Below are 12,721 nucleotides of genomic sequence, written 5' to 3' on the forward strand. Positions count from 1 at the left end.
CACACACCGCCTCTGTCTTCACATAGCTTTGTCCTCTTTTGTGTGTTGGATTTCCCTCTGCCTCTCTCTTTTATAAGGATACTTGGGATCGCATTCAGAGCCTACCCTGCATAATCTGATAATCTGAGATAATCTCCTCACTGCAAGATCTTTAATTGAGTGACATTAGCAAAGACCCTTTTTCCTTTTAAGGTAACATCCAGGGTCCTTGCAGAACACAGACAAGAAGGAGGTAGATGGTCAAGGGCCTTTTATCTCTCTTTGTCTGGAACAGTCCATTCCTAGGTGCATAGGAAACGAGAAAAGCGAAAAAGGCCTAGATTTCCTTGCTCAATCGGGATCGCCCCTGGGAGCCGGCATTGTGCTGTTCTGGAGTTCTGTTTAGCAATAAAGAAAGAGAGGGAGTGGCTTCTGGGGAGGCAAAGAGCAGTGCCTGCCACAAAGGATGTGGGTCTCCAGACCTTCTGATGTGGACAGATGGCAACAACGTCCAAATGAGTGTCCTCTCTTGCCTTGTGAAGGTGACACTGTTTTAACGTCTCTGTTTAAACCTTCCCCACTCAGTCACACCAGGAAACTACCATAGTCTTGGGTTTCTGACTCTCAGTCTATTTCTGGGATCCAGTGATGAGGAAAGTAGGCTTTAAGCCTTGGTCTTGGACTCAAAGGCCTAGAATCCAGAACCAACTGCTGGGGTGACTTAACTCATCATGGAAGCTCCCAGAACCTCAGTAAGGATTCTTAACCCTCAGGGTCATGGTGATGAGATGCAGTGCCATCCACAGGAACTACTGAAATGATAGTTGTTACGGTTGTCGTGTTAAGTTCTGTCCGCTTGCTGAGCCCTCCCTTCTCCATCAGCCGTACCCACCACACAGACTCTCAGACACTTTCTACTCCTTTATGGCTGCGCTTTGTTTATTTTCACTTCCGAGTGCTGACTAGGAATACACCTTTGGTGCTGATGTTGGTGCTGCTCTCATTAACATTCCTGGGGGTAATTTCAGTAGTGAGTGGAGAACACTGGGTGAGTTCTGGGCAATAGTAAGAGTCCTGTCATATTCTGAACCTTAAGGGGTAGAGAGGAGGCTCCTAAAATTGCAGCTTTTTTTCCACTCATGCCTGTGCTTAGGCCCGTGGCCTTGATCCTGGTGGCCTTGATCCTGGGACGTGGCAGGTGGCAATGGCAAGGACTAAATAGGGAGAGTGAAGATGCTCCTAACATCTGTGCCTGGTCCTGGCTCATTCATCTGATTGGATCGTGAGCAAGCCGAGGGTGGCAGCCTGCAGAGCCGAAGAAGAGATGGAACACCTGGTCAGGTATCGAGACTGGAGTGTGGGACTTCCCAGCAGCCGAGCATGGAGGGAGGTTCCCCACCTGTCTGCACACCACAGTCACCCGGAGTGCCGTGCACAGAGAGACGCTTCACACAAGCCTGGGGACTCTGGTGGAGAAGTTTCCAGGTGGGAAGTCTCCAGGTGGAGTGCAGGAGTCCGCGTTTCCAAAACCACCCCTAATGCTTCTAAAGCACGGCCTGCGTAGCAGACACAGTTTCATCAAAGAACCATGAGCTCAGGGTCAGGAAAACCTGGTTTTGGTGACAGCTGAGCCCCTTTCTAGCTGTGTGAGCTTTGTCAGTCACCTTATCCCCTCTTAACTTCAGTATCCTTAGATATAAAGCTGGCACAATGCTAATCCCTGACTCACAGGGCTGTCAGGGGTGTTGAGAGTGAAATAAGACGTGCACACACGAGTGTTTGCATGCATGCACAGCGCAGGTGTGTAACAGAATGTTAGCTCCCTTCCTTGACCAGCATAGAAAGCCAGCTTCCTTGCTTCAGCTCTGATGCCTCGAGCCTCTCACCACCAACTCCGTACCCATAGCCCATGGCCAAATTGTTCTTTTAGTCAACAGGCACTCCCAAAAACTTCTCCTCTGATTTTGGTTAAAGAGAACTCTTGGTGGAAGAGAGTTTCCTTCTCGTCCCTGACATATCATTGTAAGGTCTTGCCTTCACTGCGATAACATCGATCCAGATGAACAAGTTTGCTCTTAGTGTGAGTGTCATGTGTAATTTGGGAGAATTCTGTCGTCGTTTGGCATTAATTAATGCCCGCTAACTGTAACGTGTTCAGAGATACCAGCATCAGCTGCCTTTCCAAAGCGCTTAGAGGGGATGTGAGAACTCTGAGGGACGGGGACGACGAGCAGTGCGAAGTTGTGACCAGAGCTGGTGGCAGGACAGCCCCCGCGTTTCCGCCCATAGGGGCTCAGAGCACGCAGCCTGAGACACGCACAGAGCCCGCCTGCCCTGCCAGGCTCCCGGCGCCCCTGGCCCGGGCTCTCCCGCCACCCTTCCGTGACCTCGCCTCCCAGTCGCAGCTGCCCTGCGTGTCGAGTTTGAACCTGGCGTCACCTGGCTGCATGTGTCAGCGGGCGGGCCCTGGAGCGTGAAGTGTGATTTGCTGAGGGCCCCGCAGCCTGGCTCCCCTTGCAGTGTCCCCCTGCGGCCTTACCTTTGGGACAGAGGCTGCCAGCAAGGCCTTAAGGCGGAGTCCAGGAAGTCCTCTGTGCACCCCACCCCACCCCTGGCAGGTGTTAAGTCGGTCTGTTTATTAACGTCCGCAGTTTTCTTAAGTGCCTCCTCCGGAAAGGACCGTGTGTCCATGATAGTGCGCGTGTGCATCCATGGCAGGGGTGAGGGGTGCAGCCTCAGGGGCAAGGCGACAGCCATACTTTCCCTTTATTCCGGGCAGCACAGCTCTGGGCCGGCCCTCAGGCTGCCCGCCGTGTGACCTGGGCCTCACTGGTCTCACGTATAAAAGGAGGTCATTTTCCCCCCCTCCTCGGATCCTTTTATTAAGTGCCAGGAAGTGCCACGAGCCACGTGTGGTGCTTAGGAGCTGCCACCGTGATAAAAATGTCAGAGGATCATGGATGACTGTCATTTCTCTCCTTTCTTTGTGTTCACACCTCAGCCATGTGCTCTCTCCCTGGGAGGGAGGCAGGAGCGACCTTTCCGGCCGGGGGAGGGGCCGCTCCCAGTGCGCCAGGGAGCCCAGTCGCAAAACCGTGCAGAAGCGGTTGCAGCTTCTCTTGTCCACATCCCAGTACAGGTAGAATGCAGTGCACCAACAAGTGCTTCTCCTGGGGAGGAAAAGGTATTTTGGCATCTAGATGTTTCTGCCACACGCGTGCAGGACCCGTCGGTCACACGCCGGGCTGATAGGGATGTGTCACTTACAGAGATGCAGAGGCATAATTTTAAAAGACTCCGATTACAGTTAAATATGCTTAACTCAGATTTTACTGAATGCAGTTTAATCTTTCTCTGATGATTAAAAGGCCCTTCAGAATCTTCATGGCCGTTAGGTTGAGCGGTGCTTTTGTTACTCACATCCTCGGGGTAGAGAAGCGCTGGTAAGCAGAGAGCTTTGCTCGAACACCCTCCGGATGGGCCTTGTCCACCTCTTGGCTTCCAAGGGCTCTCTGGCCACACTGCCCACGTGCCCAAGAGAGTTAGAAGAGCCTACAAAAGGCCGAGCGCAAAGCCTGCCAACATCCAGATTCCCCCTTCAAGGGCCACTGCTTTGCTAACACGAGCCCTTGAGCCCGACGCTCACCCCGGGCTCGGCCCCCTCCCAAGGCTGCCCTCGCTTCAGACCCAGGGCTGGGGGTGCTGGGATTGCAGCACCACCCCGTGTGGCCTACAGCAACACTCCAGTTCCCAGGGAAATGATTTCCTCTGCCTCGTATAATTTAACCTGCCCACACTGCTAAACTTCTATTTTACACATTTCTGTCAGGATGTCAGAAGAAATGATAAGCCTCCTTCAAAGAGCAACCTCTATTACATGCTCAGAACATGGCGCCAGGGCTGCCCAGCCCCCGCTCCGGCCGGCGCGTTTTTGCGAGTTTTAGCACGGTCTCCCAAGTATAAAGAATACCCTACTTCATGACCCCAGCCTCTTGTTAGCTGATAGATGAAATCTTTTCTTAAGCTGACTCCCTTGTCTATTATGCTTTCAAAATTCAAGGTTTCTCTTCACATTCTTGGACGGCTGCCAAGTGGCCGGGCTTTGTGAGGAGGTGAATTGCTCCTCTCTTGTACTCCTTAAACAGGAAGTCATTGTTTTTTAGGGTGAAGGAAGGGGAGGTATCTCCCACCTCCCTTCCCGGACTTTGTTGATGTTTCCAGGCAGCTGGTGGGAATTTATTCCTTGGCCCCCTTTCGGAAATTTCTCCTCAGGGACCGTACCTCAGGAGTAAACCCGATCACGAGCAAGCCATTGCCTTGCTTTGTGGGTACTGGATTTTCTTGCCAGCCTGTGTCACTCAGAATTTGTTGTGCAGCTTCTTGACAACGATGCTTCTTTATCTGGCTCCAGAGTGGACTGCCGAGGGGAAACAGTTCAGAGTTACTCACCTCTGCAGAGATCTTGGGGTGGCTGCCTGCCCCTCTCTACAGCTACTGCCAACATGGGCTCATCAGAAACAGCCAAAATGTGGGCAGCTAGCAGCCCACACGTATGGCAGCTTGTGGCCCTCTTCATTAGCTGGGATGCGTGGTCTTTCCTGAGGAGGGGGAGCTAAGATTGGCTTCCATTTAAACCTAAGGACGAATCTCATAGTCCTTCCCTTATTTGTAAACTTGTATCACAAAATCCTACATTCTTCTTTGTGATAAGTCATCAGTCATGTGCCTTATTCCCCCCCTTTTCCTCATTAGGTTCTGAGAGAAGTTTTCTCCCTTCATGGGCATCATCGGTGGGAGACTGATGTCTTCTAACCATTTGCAAAATGGAGGCACAATGTAGCTCTTCTTGGTTGGGAAGGTTCTAGGACAGGCATCCAGAAGAAAGGGAGGGTGTTTGGTTCCCAGTAGGGGTAATTTCAACTGTGGTTATAAACCGAGTGTATTCTCTGCAAAGTTCCCAGCTGATCTGTGGACTTGCATGTACTTCGAGTCCGAGTCATCAGAATGATAGCTAAACTGTAGGAGTCCAGGTTCAAACCAAGCTCCGGCTCTTTCAAGACTCCTGGTTGGCTATGTCCAGAGAAGACATTCTTTCTCAGCTCCTTTTGGGACCATCCAACAGTGTAACCTGAACCTAAACTGAAAAAAACACTTTGTTTTGTACAGTCCAGAGCCCAGTCACCTGGGCTTCTTCACCTGCAAAACGGAGGTCATAAACACAGAGGCCCAGGCTTGCAGTTCAGAGGTGATGGGCCTGCGAGCCTCTTCTGGGGCCATGGTGGATGGGCCAGTCTGTGAGTTCAGCGAGACTCCTGCGTAAGCCAAGGTTAGCAGAGCCAGACTGAGTGGTAGGAGGTCTCCTCGTCTTCACAGCAACGTGACCATGAGTCTGGTCTTTGTGACAGGAAACTAGAAGTGCTGACGGAAGGGTGGGGGACCCGACACTTCACAAGCACCGCTCATGGACCAGGCCCTCTACAGAGTGTTAGTTCCTTAGACCCTTACCACAGCCATACGAGGTGCCCATGAGGAAGCTCACCCCTGGCTGGTGAGGCTCAGACCCGGGATTAGAAGCAGGGCTGCCCAGCTCCGAAACCTGCTCACTTTCCTGTGTTGCTAGGTCTTCTCTGAAGTTCCCCAGAGGTCTGTGCGCCATGCCGCAGGAGAACCATGGGGCGCCTCCCAGAAGGGGTGGCAGAACTCTATCCAGAGAGATCCCCGGAAGGAGAAGGAACACCACCTTGGCTTCTGAAGCAAAGAGTCAGAATCCCTCACACACTGTGAGCCCGGGTTTAGCAGATTTCAGTTGCCTCTGTCACCGTCGAGCCTTGTCCACCATAGTGTGGCTCAAAGTGGCCATGCCACGGCGTTTCAGGGAGAGCAGCATTGTGAAAATGGCAGCACGGTCCCCAGTTGGTACCCGGTCAGTCCGGCAAAGGCACAGACACCTAGAATGATCCGGGACGCCCCGGACCAACTGGGAGGCTGGGACCTTGGCAGGTGGTGAGCCCTGGCGTGGGGAAGGAAGGCACCAAAGTGGTGGCCCGTTAAGTCTAGGAAGGCATTTTGCGTACCTTCCTCAGGGACCGTACCTCAGGAGTACACCCGATCACGAGCATAAAGGGCCTTGAAAACCCACCGGGTTAGTTCAGAGTTTGCGTTGGGTTTGGTTTTGTGGAGAAACAAGATGGTGAGAATTTCTTTAGGGGAAGATGATGGTAGCAATAAGGAGGGTTGGAAAAGCCACCCACAACAATTTGTGTAGCTTAAAGACCGAAAGAGGGAAGTCTTGTTCTCACGGGGCAAGTCAGCTGTTAGAACTCATCAGTCCCTGGAACAACAGCTCGAATGACAACAACAGGAACACCTGGGATTATTGCAGACGTTTTGCTTCCGGAATATGCTTGTGCTCCCCCTCCCTTTTCAGCTTTCAACCGTCCCTGTGAGATGAAGAGGACACAGGGTTTCTTGGCTAAGTTATGCCAGGTTGGTAGTGGGCTCAGCAGTGGAACCCGCATCTCTGCTTCCCCACCCCAGGCTTCTCACCATTTCCCCTCGCCAGCACATGCTATTTGAGGCTGCCCTTCATGCTCGCCGAGGCACTGTGGTGGTAATGATAACGTTGATAATACTCATAACGATCATAGCAACAGCTAACACTTATAGAGCATTTCCTTCCTATGGGCCAGGAACTTGCTGCTGGTTTGACACTGTTTTCTGTAATCATTATCTCTTCTTGACATCTGAGAAAATCAGAATGTGATGTGATAACCTTTCCAAGGATGCAGAGTGAGGGTGTGGTCGGCTGGGGTCACACCCTTCCTGGGTCTCAGGTGAGGCATTGGCCAGGTGAGGCCCTGTCTGTGCTCTCACCTGGTCCTCTCTGGAGCCCCAGCGGCAGGTGGAGGTGGGCACATGTTGTCAGGACATCAGGGCCTGACCCTGCTTCAATCACAGTCGCTTCATTTTTATTTGTTTCATATATTGGCCTTTCTCAAAAGAGTTTACTTAGAGAAAGCATTCTACAAATAGCTTTAAAGACTAGGTGTTTTTTTTAAAAAAGCAATTAAAAAGAAGATGGATTGGTAGATAAATAGCAGGCTGGCTAGATGGGATAGACACATGAGAAAATGAGAAAGCAGGCAGAGTGTAACGTAAGGATAGGATATTGGCATTAGGCATGTGTGTGTTCCCTGTAAAGTTCCTTCCACTCTTCTGTGTTTGAAAATTTTCATAATAAAATATTGGGGGAGGCACTGAATAGATCATTTCTAAAGGTTCTTCTAGGTTTTTAAAGAACACAGTTTCCTAGCTTCTCTCTGTGTACATTGTTGTGTTGGTGTACAACCATGGGCTGCAGACCTTCTAGGCATTGTTGGATTGTGCCTTGCCATTAAAAAAAAAAAAAAAAAAAAAATCTGCTGAGGAAGGCACAGCGGGTCATCACTTTCTTCTTGACCTACCCACTCCCAGGTTGGGAATTCACAAGTTGGTTTGGTGTCAGACACGCCCACAGGAGAGCTGTAGGTCTGTAGTTCTCCAAACGAAAGATGGGTTTAGACCCAGAAGTCTCCTATTTCAGGGCAGTGAGTTGTTTTAGATCTGTCTCTGGCGAAAGTTTCTTGGAGCTCTCCAGCCCCAAACAACGTACAGTGTTCCTGTTCACTCGGTTTGGCAGAGCCTTTAGGGGAAGGGGGAGAGAAATGTGCAACCAGAAAGATCTAGAAGCCTGCAGAAAACCCCAGCAGAGGGTAACGTCTTCAGTCCGTGGGGGCCTGGGTGTATTGCCCTGGTCATAGCACTCAGTGACACACATACGGTCTTCCCATCGAATCCCCTCACTTCAGCACGCAGAGCCTCGTGCCCCCTCACTAGACCACGTGTCATGATGCACAATGAGTAGACTTTGTCCAGCCTGTTATGAGAATAACCTGGTCAGCACTTGCCAGGGACCTCATCAAGGAGTTTTGCCAGACTGTGATAACGCAGCACACCGAGCAGCCTCCGATGGCTGATAAGCTTGGGAGTGCCAGTTAACTGACAAGAACTGCCCTTGTCAATCTTTCGAGGCCATGGAAGTGGATCTCTTGTCTTTTCGGCCCTTCCCCAAACCTTCATCCACTGCTCTTTGGTAGATTCCATATGGGCTCGCATCCACATCAGGCTTACCCCCCACCTTTGTTCTTGTGTGTTTACTGAGTAATTAATCTCATTGTGCTCCTATGGAAATAATCTATTAAAACACTCAGGCCAGACAACATGGAGAGGGAGTAAGGAGGACGAAGACTGGCAGAGGGAGGGAGGGGGTGGTTTGTTCTGTTTAATTGGTTCTTTCACCTCATGGTAGTTTGTCAATTAAGGAGATACTTAGAGAAAGTGAAATTAATCCATATGGGTCAAAAGCAGCTATTAATTTTTAATCAAAACAAAATGTTCAACAAATTCGTAGCTCTGTTCAGTATAAATGCAAGCATGCCACCAGCCTCTTCCTGAAGGATTCGGGAGCAGGCCTGGGAACGAGGGGGCCATGTTAATTTAGAAAAGATGTGCCTCCTCCTATATCCCCTGCCTCCCCTACGTAGCCTCCTCCGTCTTGTTAACTCAGCATCTATTCTATTTCCTGGCGCACAGCGGAAACCACAGGGATGTTGCTCTTCTGAAACTCTTTGAATCCCTATTACGTATATTGCTTTGGAGTAATTCTGATAGGTTTCAGGCATGATATCTGTTCTCCAGCATCTTCCAGTCTGGCTGAGGAAACAGAGGAGGTATTTGTGAGCCCGTTCCGGAGCCATTCAGAACAGCGCATGATCGAGTGTTATGATGTGTGACAAACCGTGAAGTATAGCATTTGGCGAGCACCCAGAGCGCCCACTGTATGCCCAGTACTTTTAAGCCCTTCACGTAGATCAGACATTCATCTTGATAATGACACCGTGAAGTGGGCATCACTTTTTGTGTCCCCATTTGCAAGATGGTCACCGAGGCACAGAAAGTTTAGGGAACTGGCCCAGCGTCTCACAGCTAGTACAGTTAGCCTGCTAGCGGCTCGCCATCATCCCATATTGTAAGAACCCCAGTTAGATATTTGGACTTTGAAGGGAAGAAACCACCAATGGACTCCCCCACTCAGGGAATGTTCTTCTGCCTCTGCCTGCCGATGAGAAAGCAGACTGTAGGACCGTTCCACTCCCCGACACCTGTAGTGACGTGATTTGGGGGATCAGGAAGGGCTCTATCCCAAGGGCACTTCTTCAGGCTGCCAACAACTGCCTGAAACTTGTCACTAGGGGACAAAACCTCTCCTGTCCCAGTGAGCAGTCAGGCTGCAAGTGCAGAGAGCCTGGGACAGGCAACGGGGTGCACAAAATCCCATTACATAGACCAGAGGAAGCCGGAGACCTGCGGGGAGAGGTGCCATCCCTGGATAGTATCCTCTTTGCTTTTTAGGTGCCTTATGGCCTGCCCTCCTTGAGCCACCAGGCTGATGACAGTTGGTGGTCTTCTCCTGGGAAATACCAGTTGGATTGTGCCACGGCCGCAGAGGAGATAGTAGGGGAGTCTTAAAGAGGATATTTATATGAAGGCAGTATTCAGCCCCCATATTCTGCAGCAGTCTAGTAGGTGCTGCGGTAAACCAAGCAAGTGACCAGAATGACCGTGAAGACTGTGCCCGGAGGTGCAAAGCTGAGAGGAGGCCTGAGCAAGGGCGTTGTTCTTGCTCCCAGAGGCCAGCCACCACTGTCCGAGTCTCCTGCTGCAGGCTGGGGAGACGAGGAAGCTGAGGAAGGCGCTTGCTTCAGGAGATCGGCTGGCAGGAGGGACACGCTGGAGCTGGGAAGCGCGGTTAAGACCTAACGTCTCGGACAGAAGAGGGGAGGAAGGAGGTGAATGAGACAGGCAGTGTTCTCATCACGTCCCCTAGACCTGCAGGAGTGGAGAGAATGGAGGTAGCTAACTCTGTGTGGTTTGGTGATTAAAAAAAAATAGAATTAGCGTTTCTTGACTGACTCAACCAGCAATGAAAGACCTCTTGTACAGGTAGGGACGTGAGGCTGCTCAGGGGATACTCATGCAAACACGAGGTCCCACATGTTGCGGAAGAGGAGGCACTCCTTGGTAAACCACGGAACGAGCTCCTCCGGAAGAAATTGTTATGTCAGGGGAAGGAGGATGTTTTGGTGCCCAGCGATTATGAATGACAATAATGTTAATTATGTGGTGATTATAACCTTGCCTGTCAATCGATAAATACCCAGAACATCGTAATGGTGAAATTCGGGATCTTCCCTGTGAAAAGGAGCTTAGCCCCTCACAGCTGTCGTCTGTACATTCAGTCTTTCCTTTGACATACATTGATCAAAACCTACTGTGTGCTGGGTCGTAACGTGACCTCTAGGGACACAGCAACAAAGTGGACCTGTTCCCTGCCCTGAAAATTTAGTGTGAAATATAGCCTTTAAAATCTCGAATTTTTTTGCATCGATTAAGATTCTCTCTGTGGACAAACACATGATTAATTGTATAGCTATTCCATGCACATATGAATAAAATACATACTTTCCGTCTATAGTTAGAAGAATCCGTAAATATCTATGAAGTAAAACGTATTAATTTTAAACTGTAAGACAAAGGCATCAAGTACCAGATGAGTGAGTGTGTGTGCGTGTGAGTGTGTGTGTGTGAGTGTGTAGTTACGATCTTGAAAAGACCAATTGGAAGTCACCGTAGCATTTAAAGCAGGGACAGACATGATCTGACTGACCCTTCAAAGCGCGGGCCGGGGCTGCCGTGTAGAGGACAGACTGTGGCAAGCCAGGGCCAACACCAGCGGTCAGGAGACTTAGTAACGTCCAGGTGAGAGATGGCGCCTCGGGGCAGGCAGTGGTGGGGGTGGAGAGAAGGAGAGGAACTGAATTCATTTTGAGACCAAATAAGCAAGATTTGGCAATGAATGGGAGAGAGTGTGAGACAGTTCTCTCCTTCCTAGGTCGGTCGTGGAACTAAAGGAGATACTGTCAGGGAGCTGGAGACCGTACATGACCGAGATGAAGGTCTGACTGCCCCACAGTCTCTGACGTCCCTTACATGCCTCGCAGGAAAGCGGGCTCTGTGGAGGGCACTTCATCACGTTCACAGGAAGCTGTGAACTGGAAACCTCAAGGCCTTCCACTTACCAGGACCTCTTGCAAACCCATACACAGAATCTGGTGTTCCTAACCAGGTGTTCTTTTCTTAGAAAGCACCCCACATAAGTATTTAAGCCTCAGAATGCACAACCTTATCTTCCTCTAGCCGAGTAAGTACGACTTCGTTGAGTAGCACTGAGACTTGATGGGATGAAACCCAAGATGGAGATCTGGCCTGTTGGGGGGAAAGTATTGAATTTAGGTGGGGATTACGTGGGAGAGAAACAGATGTCCTCTTGGGGGCGCACATTTAGCACTTACATGATACTTTGTTGACTACTTCCTTTGTGGCAGGCACTGTATTTGACTTTTTTTTTTTTTTTTTGCTATTATCTGATTTAATCGTTACTCAGCCTCATGAGGTGTGTGCTTTCATTATCTACATTTTAGATGTGAGGAAACTGAGCCCTAGTGAGATTGAGTAAATGATGAAATCATCATTCTAGGTAGGCGAGCTGGACTGGCATCTAACAGGACTGACTTTGAAGTTGAGGCTGTCTTTAACCCCCACAGCGGGAGGGACTGTGGTCCAAAGCCAGACCCTCCCATGGATTCTTGACTTACGTTATCGGAACTTTATCTCCTAGAACTTAGAGGAAGCAAGGTCTAATTCTACCCTACTCCCCCGAAAAAGAACTACTTGGTGAATTGCCAGCAGGAGAAAGTAATCTTTCTATCTTCAGATAAAAAAGATGGAGCCCATATCTGATACATACCACAGGCGACAGCAAGATTCTGAGGCTGGAGGGATTTCAGACGCTCTTGGGGGAGAAGGGAGGCGACTGGAAGGTATTCACCGTGCAAGTGATCTCATTCGTGGGTTTTTTGTTTTTGTTTTTGTTTGAAAGATTATTTGGTTATTTGAGGGAGAGAGAGCAGGGGGAAGGGTAGAAGGAGAGGGAGAGAGAGAATCTCAAGTAGACTCCCCACTGAGTGTGGAGCCCAACACAGGGCTCGATCTCACGACCTTGAGATCATGACCTGAGCCAAAACCAAGAGTCGGACACCCAACCAGCTAAGCCTCCGAGGCGCCCCTTCATTCACATTTTTTAAAGAATCATTCTGGAGAACACCATGGGGCAGTGTAACGGGCTGGCTCTTCAAGTACAGCATGAAACATGTATGGCTTAGCAATACCAGATGCAGAAATGACCTAGAAATTTTCGTGAAGACTTAGCGTAATCACAGCAAGAGTGTTACTTGCTGGAGGGAAAAGCTAACAGTATTAAATGCTATATTGTATTTAGAATGACCAATGGGGAATGTTTTTTATCCCCATGAACCCCACCACTTCCCCCACACCCTGCCTCCATACCCGAAATCTCTTAGGATAAGGACCTAGTGGTTAGCAGAGAGCTTCCCCTATGACCTCAGCCTCTTATTCAACTGGCCGTTACCAGCCTCACCTAGCAGTCTAGACTGTAAGCCATCCAGCAGAGAAAGAGGAACATCAGAGAACCAACTACAACATTGGGTCATCCAGACTGCTGTTAAAACTCAAAACCCAGGAGACATGGCAGAAGGAAGTGGGAGCATTCAGTGTGAAGAGAGCC

General features: G+C 50.0%; 1 protein-coding gene across 6 annotated transcripts in view; it reads left to right on the forward strand.

Annotated features, from left to right (window-relative positions):
• The window catches only part of AUTS2 (activator of transcription and developmental regulator AUTS2), a 1,062,127-nt gene that overhangs the window by 765,839 nt on the left and 283,567 nt on the right, over nt 1-12,721 (forward strand). The window lies entirely within an intron of this gene.

Source organism: Leptonychotes weddellii, chromosome 5 (assembly GCF_054177405.1).
Source record: "Leptonychotes weddellii isolate Sample4059 chromosome 5, ASM5417740v2, whole genome shotgun sequence".
Lineage (NCBI taxonomy): Eukaryota > Metazoa > Chordata > Mammalia > Carnivora > Phocidae > Leptonychotes > Leptonychotes weddellii.